At 43.5% G+C, this 13256-nt stretch overlaps 1 protein-coding gene across 2 annotated transcripts in view; it reads left to right on the top strand.

Annotated features, from left to right (window-relative positions):
• TET3 (tet methylcytosine dioxygenase 3) overlaps window positions 1-13256 on the top strand; it is a 98881-nt gene that overhangs the window by 53348 nt on the left and 32277 nt on the right. The gene's annotated exons all lie outside the window — the stretch shown is intronic.

Genomic DNA, 13256 nt, shown 5'->3' with positions numbered 1-13256 from the left:
TAGCACGTCGGCGGAGGGAGGCGCTGGTGCTTTGTCACACACAGGGATGCGAAGGCCTCATGGAGGCCTGCCTGTGCGAGATGGTGCTGGTGTTGAGGCCTGAGCTGGGTGGCTGTGAGAGGGCGGGGCTTATTTGGACTGCTCTTGGTCTAGGGGGAGCAGAAGGGGCAGAGTGCATGTGGGTATGAACCCAAGGTGGCCTGGGGGGCAGGTGGGGGCCAGATCTTGCAGGGGCCCAACAAGTTGGGGTCAAGAGTTTGACTTGATCTTATCGGTATAAGTGAGCTTCTCAGAGTTGTAAAGCAAGGAATGATCTGTCACCTTGTGCTTCTGAAAGACTTTTCTGGCTGGTGGTGGGGAAACCTGTAAGAAAGGTGTCATGAGCCAGGCAAGAAGGAGCGCAGTCCTGACTGAGAGAGCGGGCGGGTGGAGGGACCTCTTGGGAGGGCATGTGGGGTACAGACAGCCCGGGGTCTCTGCCTGGGTGGTGCTGCTCCCCAAGAACGGGCCGAGAGCCCGGAGCTCTGAGTTGTGGGCTTGGACACAATTGGCACCCAGGCCGTGGCTGAGGCTGCGGGTAAGAGAGCGAGGAGTCTTGCCTTCTTGTGAATAATCAGGGCCAAGGCTGTGAGGACTGCTCCTGGGGTCTCCTGTCTTGGGAGGTCACTGAAGCGTTGGGAAGCCCCAGGTCTCCTCTAGGGCTGTGGCTCTCTGCTGTGTATGGTATGTTCCATTAAAGACGTGTTTCATCCCGTGATGCTCAAAAAGTACATTGATGCTAGTGAGGAGCATGTTGAAATTCTTGAGATTTTAGGATACACAAACCAGGCCTTACAAAAAAGCTGTGTTCTCTGCTTGTTAAAATAAATTAATATCGGGTCAATGGTGTGATTTGTTGGGAGACTGCATCCTTGTCAGTAAGGAGGAGCTGGGCTGTCCCGCCCACTCCAGCTACCCCAGACTCCTATACTCCAGACAAGGAATCACTTGGGGAACAAGGAGATGTTGGCCCCAGTGTTTCTGTCTGGGGGTGAACAGAGGTGCAGGGTCCTGCCAAATGCTCCCAGACATGTTCTGGGATCGTGGTTCCCTTTGAGAGCTAACCCTGTTCATTCTTGGATCTTAACAATGAGATGACTTTGAGGGCCTCCTTATTTCTCAGCATTTTGGAGAGGCTTGTTCTGATCATAGGAAGTGGGCCCTTCCCTTTGCCCCTTTCCCTCCTTGCATTAGTATGAATCTGTCCCACCTGCCTTGTCTTTAGTACACTGTCAGGTATTTCTCCACTTGCAGTGTAAGACCTAACCTTACATAGTGCTTAGGCCATAGTTGGTCCTTACTAAATATTTTAGTTGTTGAATTCAATTATTTGGAGGTGATGTTTGATCAAACTAGTTTTTAAAATTTGAATTCTGATTCTGTCACTTCCTCATGCATAAAATGAAAATGATAATGACATCCCCTCACCAGGGCTGTTGGAGGGAATAAATTAGCTAGCATGGGTACAGCCCTTAGACTGGTGTCTGGCACATAGTAAGCACTCCAAGAGTGCTGGCAATCCCGACGCGTATTGAGTGCAGTAAGGCAAGAGAAAGAAGTAAAAACATACGTATTAAAAAGGAAGAAAAGTGTTGGCTATTACTTTATTCATCAATCATTTATTATTACCAGCTCTGTATTAAGTACTGTAAAGGATAAAAATTAGGAGACATGGCTCATCTCTGAAGGACCTTGCAGTGCACTCCAAGCGGCAACTGAAGCCACAAGATACTCAGTCGGTCCTCCGGCAGGCGTCAGCCGGGTGCCTGTGTGGTCACGCGGATGTGGCTGGACGGTAAGAGTGTTCTGAACCCCCAGGCCTGGTTGTCATTACCGAGGGCAATGTTTTCTTTTGGAAACTCTTGTTCCAAGCTGGGTGTTGAAACAGCAGTGCACCCCAAGAGCACGTGCACCATCTAAGTGGCAGCAGGGGCCAGCGGGCAGGGGTGAGGCCGGCAGCCTGGGCCCTCAGCGCTCTGCATTCCCCTGGAGAGGACTAGCGAGGAGAGGAGCGGGCAGAGGAGTGTGGGCATCGCACAAACCCGGCAGTGGGATGCTGGCCTCTGTTGCGGCCTCAGCCAGGGAAGGGCCAGTCCTTTATTGCTCCAGTTTGTGTTTTCTCTGTGTCCAGTCCTAAACAAAGAATTCGAGCCAACCCTACCTCATGTGGTTAAATGTTAACTTACGGGGACTTGCTTAGCGGGAGACAGTAGACACAAGCAGTACATAAATGATCATCTCAGCTATGTTACAGAAGGAAAGGAAGGAAGGAAGAAAGGAAGGAAGGGAAGGAAAGGAGAGGAAAGGAAAGAAAGAAATGGGGAGGGGAAGGAAGGAAAGGAAGGAAGGGAAGAAAGGAAGGAAGGAAAAGACTGGAAGGAAATATGTCAATAGTGGTTGTCTCTCTGGTCAGTGGGTGACTTTTCCCTTATATGTTTTCTGAACTTTCTGTAATGAAATACGTATTTTATAATCAATAAGTGTTTTGAAAGTGTATCCTGGAAGTAGCCTGGAAGACAGATCGGTGAAGGGTGATGACCTTGCGGCAGAAGACTGGTTAGGGAGCTGTTGAGAAGAAGAAAAAGAAGAATTGTAATAATAGTAATAATAATATTTATGAAACACTTGCTCTGCTCCAGGCACTGTGCCAAGTACTCTCCAGTTACCAACTCATTTAATCCTCATAACATCTACATGAGGGGAGTACTGTCAGGAGTTCCATCTTAATGATGAAGGGAGCAAACCTAGATTCAGTAGTTTACCCAGGTCATACATCTAGCACACCATAGAAGTGAGATTTGAATCTAGGCAGTTGGACTCTTAACCAGCACACCATACTGTGATTGAAATTGTTGAGAAGGGAGTCCTAAGTAAAACAGTGGTATTAAGAGTGAAGAGGGCCAAGGAAGAAGGGATTCACATGGAAACAGCTTCTTGAGGTGCTGGGGTTTGTTTTAGGGAGAGCCATCCTGTTTTCCAGAAGTATCTGGAGATCCCACCTCTGGACACTTGCTTCCATCAGTCAGTGTGGCAGAATTTGTCTCTGTGAACTCAGGCTCAGGACAAGGGTTAGGAGTAAAGGCTGCTCACTCTGGGATTAATGTCAGATGGGAACCATCTCATGTTCCAGAAACTCATCCTCTCAACAGTGGCAGGTAGAGAGGTGCAGATTGCAGGTCAGTTTAAGGAAGAATTTTCCATTGAAGTGACAGTGAGACTTGGAGATGCTATTATGCGCTAATAATAAACAACTTTATAAAAGCATAAGAAGGTTTTATAGCATAGCCAAAGAAACTTAATATTCAATATGGTGATTTTTGCCAAATCAGCAATTTTGGCCAACATGCTTCACTAAGGAACCAAAAACCTGTACACCAAGAGCACTGTTTTTCTCTTGTATAAAGACTATGAGTTTCTGAAGGTATGGGTGGCATTCATATGGACTTAGTCTCCAAATCTTGAAATCCTGGAACTAAAGGCACCTCTTGAAGCTTCAAAGAAATAAATTTAGAAGACGTGAAAGGAAATGCCTTTCTCCAAAAGGTAATATGATATGTACAGGTTTGGGAAAACTTAACACAAGTGGAAGTTTTATTTTAGATTATTGGAGGAAGAGAGTATTTATGTATTTCTAATATTTTGTGGCACACGTTAAAGATCCCCTTAACCGTCTTGTAGTACCATTGTCAGAGACAGGACAGTGAGCTGCTATGACTAGGCCCTCTACGTATTTTATCTGTTCCTAGAGATGGGGAGATTCACAAGTGAGCCAGTTTAGGACAGAGAATGAGTTCAGATGACATTTTAGTGGGAAAGCGTCCTTGGAGGTCATCTGCTCATCCCTTTATAGTCAAGGAAACAGGTTTGTGTTAACTTTTGAGTCTTGTCCCCCTGTCTGTGAGGAGCATCCCACAGGCAGCTGTGGACATTAAACCGTAGGAAAAGCAGATGAGACGGATTTTAGGAGGCACCTTCATAGAAATGATGTATTTTTATCCAGTTGATCATTTGCCTTAAAGAAGTAGCCAGAGGCCAGTATAAGAAAAAAACATGTCCTTTTGCCTGGAGCATGGTGACAGTCTGGGTGACAGAAGTGTTGTCCAGCAAATGTGGCTGGTAGCAGTGTCCACTGGGTAACTTCAGTCCGGACCACAATTCTGAATGGGGGACACAGAGACTTACCTCTGTTTACAAGCATGGAAAGTCTATTTCCTGTAGTTTTTATGAGAAGGTATCCCCCCACCCCCGCCTCTCATTCAGTTTGAGATGAAGAGGAACTTCATGTGCTTTTAAATATTTTTTTTAGACAATGGAATATTTGGATACCAGCATAAAGGTGGGGAATCTGGCTCTGGGGAGGGTATCAGAAGTTCCTGGAGGAGGTGATGTTTGAGGTGAGAAGTTTAATGGATTAACAGGAAGAAGATAGAGTGTTCCAGGCAAAATGACATGAAGATTATGGAGATGAAAAATACATGAAAAACCACATGAAGACATAGAGGTGCGAAAACATGGAGACATGCAAGTAGTTCTGGTGGGACTGGTGTATTGGATGAAAGATTGGGAGTGGCCAGAGAGGGGAGCTTCAGGGGAGACAGGGACGATACTGAAGGCAGAGAAGCCGGTTTGCAAGCTCAGGTGTGGTTCAGGCGAGAAATAGCGGGTGCCTAAACTCAGAGAATGACATTGAGTGGGAGGGAGGAGAGAAGTGGATGGATAAGAGAAAGATTAGGAAAAGGAACTAACTGTTGGCTGTAGGAATAAAGGAAGAAGCATGTCAGGTGGCTCCTGAGGTTCCAGGTTGGGTGACCGGGTAGACAGTAGTGCCCTTCACCTAGATTCGGAATCCTGGGAAGGGAGCAAGTTTGGACATCCAGCTTTTGAGATATCTGTTGGACCTGAAGGTGTGCATCCAGGTGGGTCTGTTAGTTGGAGGTTCTAGAGCAAAATGATGGTAGTTGATGTTTCAGTTATGATCATTCCCCCAGGCTGAACATGTAGATCGAGAAGAGGCCCGAGAAGGGAGCATTACTAGCATTTAGAAGGTCCCAAACAGGAGACTGCGAAGGGGGGTGTGGAAGAGATGTGGCAAGGCTAAAAGAACCAGCAGAGAGTTTGGGAGGTTGGGAAGACTGAGAGCCCAGTTCTGAAGAAGGGTCAGGATTTAATGCTGGATTCTTCTTTGTCTCATACGATTTGTTACTATATGTGCACTACTGTTGTTGATTAAACCCCAGGGACTGAATGTTGTATTTCTAAAACATTTAGACTGGTTCTAAGCACTCTGGTAAGTGTGCCTCATATTTTTTTGGTTAGCTGGTCAACCTTATTCTGCCTCCAACTCTACAATGATGTCAGATGAGTTTAGGCATGATCTCCTTCCCTTTAATCTTTGTCCTCAGTGAGTGTGCCTATGTTATAAAGGTATTTGTGTCTACTACCAGCAGGCCTGGCATGCTGCCCATGGACTCAGAGGCAGCTGACCTGTGATTTTAGTTTAAAAAAAAAAACTCATCTAGCACACCTAATCCAGGGTAGGGCCCAATCATCTACCTACCCACTGTGTGGATTTGTGACTGCCAGGAGGCAACGAGCTAGCAGTTGGTGATTGACTGTCATGGAAGTAGAGTCTAATTAGTTATATAAGCTTAAGCTGTTCAGCTTGAAGTCCACTGAAATGATACCAGGAAACTGAGGCATTTATATAGGATTGTTTGGAAAAAGAAGATACTGGTACATAAAACCTTAGTGTGATCTTGACACCTCTGCATTAATTATCCCAGTTATCAGTCGTCTCTATCAATGTCATAACGAGGAGAAATGCCTCAGCTTGTGCTCGCATGTCTTCCGCTGGCCATCATATTTCCCACTGGGAAAGTGTGGGTGCCTTAGTCTCTGTGTAGAGAGGGGTGGGGGGGGATGGGAGGTTCACTTAGAAATTAAGGATCCTTCTTGCCGTTAGGCAGTCATGAGTAGTTTCTTGTGTTTAGTTATCTCTTGCTGATAGCAGGAAGGATACATTTCATTCTTTCCCTAGCCTAGTGCAGAAGTAGAACAGAGCATATTTTTCTATCTTAATGAGCATAAAATTAAGTGCACAGGGCGAAGAAAAGCACCTAGAGCCACATAACCAGCATTTTCTCAAAAATTGGATTTTTCTCTCCTGAGCTCTGCCCCAGAGCTTCCTACCATGTATTTTAGGGAGAAAAAGTCACTTCTGTCTGCTCCAGCTGCTCAAAGCGAGACAATAAAACAGATTTTTCTTCAAGGAGAGTTGAGCCATCCCCTTGCTCTGTCACTTTACCTCTGTAGAGGAGGAAGACACACCCCACTGGGGACTAACAGGAGAATCAGTGACTTAATAGCAAGGTAGCAGAAGAACCCTCTCCTGAAGCCTGGTGAAGGGAACAACAACCAAACAGAAGAGAAAATTCATCTGCTGAAGTTTGGAAATAGCCCCATTCTTAAACCATGAATTCCAGGGGCTGTCTACTAGCTTAAGATCAGTTGAATTAAAATAAAGGATGATATGGGGTATGCAGATTGCAGTGTGGGAAGAAAGGAGAGTGGACTCTCAGAGGGACACTGAAGCTTGGAGAGAGAGGCTGGAGACCATCCCTCTGGAAGGCATGCTCTCTGGAAAGTGGGGAATGCAGACAGGCCCCTTTTCCCTCCCTATTCCAGTTTCTGATGGGGATGAGGTTGAGGACGGTTGGCCTGAGGGCCTGGAAACCATATCCTAGGAGCCAGCTTTGTAGCCGAGGGCCAGCAGCACCAGACAAAGGCCATTGTGCACAGAGAAATATTTGCTGAACCACCAAACAAAAATCCTGCAATCTGTGGGGCTTTATTTTAACTTGATGTTAACTTATCAGAGTGACCAGCTCACTCCCATATGAGGAAATAAACCAAAATCCTAGCATCAGGACAGAGCATAACCCAACCCTCAACACACAAACATACATCCGTATTTAGAGGTGTTGGCCCGGACAGAGTGCCTGAAGATGAAATTTCCTAGTTGTAACAGTCCACAGCCAGCCCCAATTCCTCCCATCCCCCTTCAGGCTGCTGAACTTTTGAACTAATAGTTGAAACCTCTCCACCATCCAGTTCTTCAGCTTAATTTCCAGTGATACACAGGACATTACAACACAGGGTTGTCCAGTCCAAAATGTAGTACCAGAGGGTAGAAACCCTAGAGATAAACTTTTCCGTGGAAAGATTAATTAATAAACAATCCAACATGCAACCCCTTCAGATTCTGTGGGGAAAGTAGAGGGATTGATGTCTAACATTTAGAATGAAAATTTACATTAGAAAAAACAAAAATTTGAAGAACTGATATGTGCCGTCAAGGAAGGTGGGGGGAAAAAAAGGTTCCCTTTAAAACAGGAAATGAAAGATGAGGTGCTAGAATAAAGTTACAAAAAAGCCACACGAGGTACAGATTAAATTCCAGAAGCATGCCATTGCACAAAGCACGCACAGCTGCACCAGAAGCTGGAAAAGGCGGCATCGGAATTACAGGAAAAGCAAATCAGTGAGGAAGAGGGACTTGGAGGTCACTGCAAAACAGGAAAAGAAAACAGAAATGGTCCTAGCCAGAGTGGGGAGATAAGGGGACCAGAAGAGAGGCGGGAGGAGGGGTCCTGGATGCAGATTCACCGTCAGGAATGCTGGCAACATTCACTGGGGAAGAGCCTGGAACAAACTGAGCAAAGGCGAGAGTCAAAGGATAGAAAACTTTTCTGAAATGAAAGAAAGTGAATAAAAATGGACAAATCATGATCCCAACCAACTTACTGAATTTCAAGGATGAAGAATCACCTACAAATATATTAACTGAAAAATTAAGTCACACGTACTCATTTTTTTTATAAAAAAATTTTTTTTAAAGATTTTATTCATTTGAGACACAGCATGAGCAGGGGGAGAGGCAGAGGGAGAGGGAGAAGCAGGCTCCCTGCTAGCCAGGAGCCTGATCTGGGGCTCGATCCCTGGGCCCCGGGATCATGACCTGAGCGGAAGGTGGACGCTTAACAGACTGAGCCACCCAGGCACCCCTGTACTCATTCTTTTTAAACTTAAAAAAGTACTTTTAAAAAACATTCTTTTAACTGAAAGACATATAGGAGGGTATATATACCTGAAGTGTACAGCTCAGTAAGTTCTACAAAGGGCACATACTTTTGTAAGCACGTCTAAATCAAGAAACAGAGCTTTTCCAGCCCCTCAGGAGCCCCACGCCTGGTCACCTACACCTGACTCGCTAAAGCACAGTGTAGCCTGCAGACCAAATCTGGCTCTCATCTGTGAGCTAAAAACAATCTTTATGTTTTTAAATGGTCCCCCCAGAAAATCAAAAGAATAAGATTTCATGACTCATGGAAATTAGATGAAGTCCAAATTTCATCGTCCATAAGTTTTAATGGAACATAGCCATGCTCATTTGTTTATGTGTTATTCGTGGCTGCATTTCACTACATCAGCAAAGATGAGTACTTGCCACAGAGACTACATGCCCTGCAAAGCCTCAAATGCCATCTGGCCCTTCACACAGAAGGTTTGCCAACCCCTGTCCTAACGTAACTACTTTTCTAACTTCTAACCACACTGATCAGTTTGCCTGAATTGCATATGTATCCTATCATAAATATATATGTGTTCCTTTATATTCTGACTTTTTGTTCTGTGTTGTGTTTGTGAGGTTCACCTGTGCGTGTGTAGCAGTACCTATAGTTCCTTTGTTCTCATTGCTACATAGTGTTCTGTTTTATGAATATACCACAGTTTATCCATTTGACCATTGATAATCATTTGGATATTTTCCAGTTTGGGGGTTATTATGAATCATGCTGGTATAAGATACTCTTCTGTATGTCTCTTGGAACATGGGTGTATAGATTTACATATTTACATTTCAGCTTAAGTTGCTACTATTCGTTTTCCAAAGTGGTTGTGACAGCTTAAACTCCTACCAGCGGTGCTCCACATCCTCACCAGCAAATAGTATCAACGGTCTTCCTGCCGTTGTGGTAGGTGTGGCAGGTGTATCTCATCATGGCTTTAATTTGCATTTCCCTCATGACTGATGAGGTTGAGCACCTTTTCATACCTGTTCATACTTTTCTCTAGAGTGCCCATTCAAGCCATTTGCCCATTTCTCTGTGTGTTTGTCTTTTTCTTACTGATTGGCAAGGGTTCTTTATTTATGGTGGATGATTTTTTTGTTGTTGGATATGTGTATTGCAGTTCTTGGAGTATTAGAAGTTTGACCTGAGAATTCTGTACCCAGTTATGTTGCCATTCACATGTAAAAGCTTCACTGAAACATTTCCAAATATATAAGAACTCAAATTTTCTAGCCATGAATCAGATAAGTAATGGATTGGGGAAGTAATATATATGATGGGACTGGTAGTGAACACTAAATGTGTTCAAATGTGAAGTCTGCATTTAAATAACTGTGATAATTGTTTTTCTAAAACAAGAGTAATTTATTTACTTATATTTGAGATTGTTTTATATCAAATACCTCTTTGATAACAGGAAAAAAATATGTTCACCGGGATACCCACAAAAAGCAGGAGACAAGGTGAAGGAGGAGGTGGGAGAAATTGTAAGGGTGCTAATTTCTTTCTCTGCAAAAGTACAATGAGCATTACTAAAGACATACTATAGATTTTTCTAAATTACCAGGGGTGGGGGATGGGGAGTAAAAGAAAATATAAAACCTGTAACAAAAGACAGGAAAGAAAAAAACAAGGACACAGCATGGAAAACATGTCCTAAAATGACAGAAGACCACACATATGTTATGGCAATAAATATAAATAGGGTAAACTCACATATTGAATTTAAGATGAATAGCCTTAAACAGCACCAAAAAGGGTTAATAAACCTTATTTTACTACGAAAAAACAGAAGCATGTATTGCTTACTGATTCAGAGTATGTACTGCATTCTACAGAACATTACCTTACCCCAGCCTTGCAAAGTATTGTCACTTGCCTGGCACCATAACCAAGTACAAACCCATTGCTACAGAGAAGATACACACACACATGTATGTATACACACATGTGTATATACATGTACACATGTATACACACATATAAATATGTATATGTGTGTGTATATATATATAATGAGATGTATTTTCTCATGTCTATGTAAATATATATGAGACATATAACCTTATGGATATATCAACATACATGAGAATAATTAAGTTTGTAAATGTATACTAGTTTTATAACTGAGCATACTTGGTTGTAAGTTTAATTTTTTTCCATAGAATATCCTCTCCCGGATACAGACATATAATCAAGGAAAGGGATCTATCTCTCTTATTTTAAATCTATCTATCTTACATGTTTTTATAGATGTAGAATCAGGAAAAGGGATGTAGTTAAAGGAAACAATGCTTCTGAAGGACTCCTTGGGCTGCCTTGTAAACTGCCAAAAGGGAAAGAATGACTTTGCTTTTGTTTGGCTCTCGGAGCTCCGTCTGCCTTTGCGTTTTAGCGGACTTCCCCAAGAAACCTGACCGTCCATTGTGGAGGCTGGCGTGGTTTTGGATCTGTATCTTTTTTCCTAGCTGCTGGGGTAGAGTGGCCAAGATTTGGTTTGCATCTTCTCTTTGAAAATCTCCTTTCTCTGCCTTTAACTGGGTAAGTTTTGAGCTTTTTCTGATTGGGGGCAGAAGGTAGTCACTAAAAGCTACATTATGTTCCAGTTCCAGTGGAAGATCCTGCAGTCAATCCATTACTTTGACTTTTCTCCAGACAGTAGAAGCTGGAATAGAGCCCAGAAGTTCTGGCATCTTCTTATATTCTATTTTCTATATACCATGTAGTCTCCCAGCGCCTATAAAGAGCTTTCAGACCACTACTTCCAACACCCACTTTCTTACATTTTCTTTCCCTAGCCTCCCCTGGTCTCCCCTCCCTCCCACCCCCACTCCATATGCTTCTTTCTGCAATCCTCTCTGTGTTATGTTCAGAATAGTGTATATTTGGAGCAAGTCATTTTTAATCCTTCAGTTGAGAATATTCATTCATTCATGAAACATTTAAGCATTGATAGGTTGAGAACGGTGCTAGGTGACATCTCATCTCATCCTCAACAATTCTGTAAGGTAGGAACATTATTTTAACTGCTTTTAAGGCTCATAAGGGTTGTGTAACTTGGCCACAGTCACACAATTTGTTTGGCAGAGCCTGGACAGCAGCTGCCTACTGAGTTCGTATGATGCGCCAAGGACTGCACGGAGCCCTGTGTGTAGTTTGCACAGGAAGGCATGAGGCCTGGAGGCTGGGAAGGTAACTCATCGCAGTTCCCCAGGGCTCTGCAAACTCCTTGTTCTTTCTGCTGTGCCATGCTAACAATAAAAGCCTGCTGTGATCCATGCCTTGATGTTTCTGTTGTCTGCAAGGTGCTCTGGGGATCCACAGGGAAAGTGGACCTGAGAAGTGCACTGGCGTTTCAGAGAAGAGGTGCCATTTAAACTAGACCTTAAGAGAGGAGCTTTTCCAAAGAGATAAGTGAGGGAAAGCATTGTTGTCAGTGAGGAAGCCCGTTTGAAGTCACGGAGGGCTTGCCCAGTTGTGTGACAGGAGCTGTGCTGGCCACTGCCGCATACGGGGCTGGGACATGTGCAGGGCTGGCTCCACAGGGGCCTTGTGGACTCTGCTCCGGAATTTGGGTTCTTTCTCTTGTCTGACGTGGGGTCATCAGTGCGAAGTGGGGTGATCAGATTTTGGGGGGGGTGTATAAACTGGTGGAATTGTGTAGGATAACCGAGGAGGGTTGAGATCAGTGAGATCATGCCCATAATTCAGGCAAGAGCCTGACCCAGCACATTAGTGGGGGATGAAGAGCCTCCAGGAGCAGAAGCCAAAAGAGGCAGGCACGCCCCGTCAATTCATCGGCTGAACTGCAACACACCATTGCAAACCTTTTATTGAGGGGCTTCAGGGAAATGTCAGAGGGCTGGGAGTTCAGTGAGATCAACATCCTCAGCCTGGCCGGGACCTCCCCAGCTTCATAGTGGCCTGAAAGCTCTGCAGACCTTTTCTTGTTTTATTTTATTTTATTTATTTTATTTATTTTATTTTATTTTAATTTTATTTTATCTTATTTTGAGAGAAATGGGAGGGCTACGGAGGGAGAGGGAGAGGGAGAATCTTAAGCAGGTTCCACACCCCATGTGGAGCCAAACACGGGGCTCAATCTCACGACCCTGAGGACGTGACCTGAGCCAAAATCAAGAGCCGGATGCTTAAGCAACTGAGCCACACAGGTGCCCCTTCTTGTTTGTTTTTAAAGCCAGGAACACAACTGAACTCATTTTCACAAACTTGCTCTTACACTTACTCTCAGTGTCGGTAGTGGCCCAAACACCGTTTTCCTCGCCTGTAGTGTGTGTGTGTGACGTATGTACACTAACATATGTGTGATTGCATGTGTACACGGACTACAGTGTATTATACGTGCAGTATTGAAATTTGCTTTTGTTCCCCCACTTAAGGTATCTTGGAGGTCATTTTTTGTCAGTAAATCTGGAGCTGCCTAATTCCTTTCGATACTGCTTAGCATTTCATTATATGGATGTGCCATAGTGTCTTTAGAATACATAATGTATCGTGATGGACATTGAGGTTTCTGATATTTTGCCATTACAAATGATGCAGTGAGTATTCTTGTATATACATATCATTTTCACATATCCAAATTTCCAGAAATGAATTCTTAGAAGATTTGAAATTCTTTGAAATTGCTGAGTCAAATGGACTCATGTGCATTTGTAATTTTAACATATTGCTAAATTATTTTCCATTCTGCCTGTTTTCCTATACCCTCACCAACACAGGACATTGATGGTGACTCCTCTGAAAGGGAAAACTGGTACCTTATTGTAGCTTTACAGATGTTTGAGCCATTTGCATTGTCCTTTTTATCCTTTTTAAATTTTTCTCTTGAATTATTGACCTTATTTAGCTATAGGAGCTCTTGATATTTTAAGGAAATTAGCCTCTTGTCTGGCGTGAATTCCAGATATTTCTCCCCAGTATGTTGTCTTTTGATAGTTATTACTATAAATATTTTTTTAGTTAAATTTGTCAGGATTTGTATGTATGTGGGGGGAACTTTAGAATTTCATGTTATACTTAGAGAAGATTTCCCTTTTTTATGATTTTTGAAACTCTCCCTTT

Source organism: Eumetopias jubatus, unplaced genomic scaffold, assembly GCF_037043125.1.
Source record: "Eumetopias jubatus isolate StellerSeaLion01/CBP00866 unplaced genomic scaffold, mEumJub1_p1.0 scaffold_9, whole genome shotgun sequence".
Classification (NCBI taxonomy): domain Eukaryota; kingdom Metazoa; phylum Chordata; class Mammalia; order Carnivora; family Otariidae; genus Eumetopias; species Eumetopias jubatus.
The sequence above is the reverse complement of the archived record's forward strand: the minus strand, read 5'-3'. Positions and strand labels throughout refer to the sequence as shown.